Source organism: Gekko japonicus, unplaced genomic scaffold (assembly GCF_001447785.1).
Source record: "Gekko japonicus isolate JY-2015 unplaced genomic scaffold, Gekko_japonicus_V1.1 scaffold3296, whole genome shotgun sequence".
Classification (NCBI taxonomy): domain Eukaryota; kingdom Metazoa; phylum Chordata; class Lepidosauria; order Squamata; family Gekkonidae; genus Gekko; species Gekko japonicus.
Genome location: NW_015170994.1, coordinates 4,853 through 5,877, shown reverse-complemented (window position 1 = coordinate 5,877; position 1,025 = coordinate 4,853).

Genomic DNA, 1,025 nt, shown 5'->3' with positions numbered 1-1,025 from the left:
CCCTTTTTAAAGTGTAAAAGAGAACAGAGTCAACCTCTGCGGAGGAAAAGGAATCCCCTCGGAAGGGTGTATGTGTGTGGGTCACAGCTGAAGACCCACAAGGAGACTCCTTGGTAGCCTCAGAGAATGGTAGCCTCTGGGTCCCGTTTCCAGAACCCTGCTTTCGAAAAGGGATGGAGGAAACATGGTGGGAAAGTGTACAGAGTCAAGAAGGAGGAGGAGGACGAGGGCGAGGAGTTGGTTTTTATACCCCGCCCTTCACTACCCAAAGGAGTCTCAGAGTGGCTTACAATCACCTTCCCTTCCTCTCCCCACAACAGACACCTTGTGAGCTAGGTGGGGCTGAAAGAGGCGGAGGAGGAGATTGGATTTATACCCCGCCCTTCACGACCCGAAAGAGTCTCAGAGCAGCTTACAAACTCGTTTCCCTCTCCCTCCCCACAACAGACACCCTGTGAGGTAGGCGGGGCTGAGAGAGCTCTGAGAGAATTGTGACTGACAGAAGAAGAGGAGGAGGAAGAGGAGATTGGATTTATACCCCCAATCCTTCACTACCCGAAGGAGTCTCAGAGCAGCTTACAAATTCCTTTCCCTTCCCCTCCCCACGACAGACACCCTGTGAGGTAGGTGGGGCTGAGAGAGCTCTGAGAGAACTGTGACTGACAGAAGAAGAGGAGGAGGAGGGGATTGTATTTACACCCCGCCCTTCATTAACCGAAGCAGAGCAGCTTACAAACTCCTTTCCCTTCCCCTCCCCACAACAGACACCCTGTGAGGTAGGTGGGGCTGAGAGAACTCTTTTGAGAACGGTTTGTGAGAGAACAGCTCTGAGAGAACTTGTGACTGAGCCAAGGTCACACCAGAAGCTGCACGCGGAGGAGTGGGGAATCAAACCCGGTTCTCCCAGATTAGAGTCCGCGCTCCTAACCACAGCACCAAACTGGCTCTCTTCCCTCCTCTGTGTTCCACTAGAAATCTCTCCAAAACAAGACCAGCAGTTCTGATTACTATCTTTTATCTTTTCC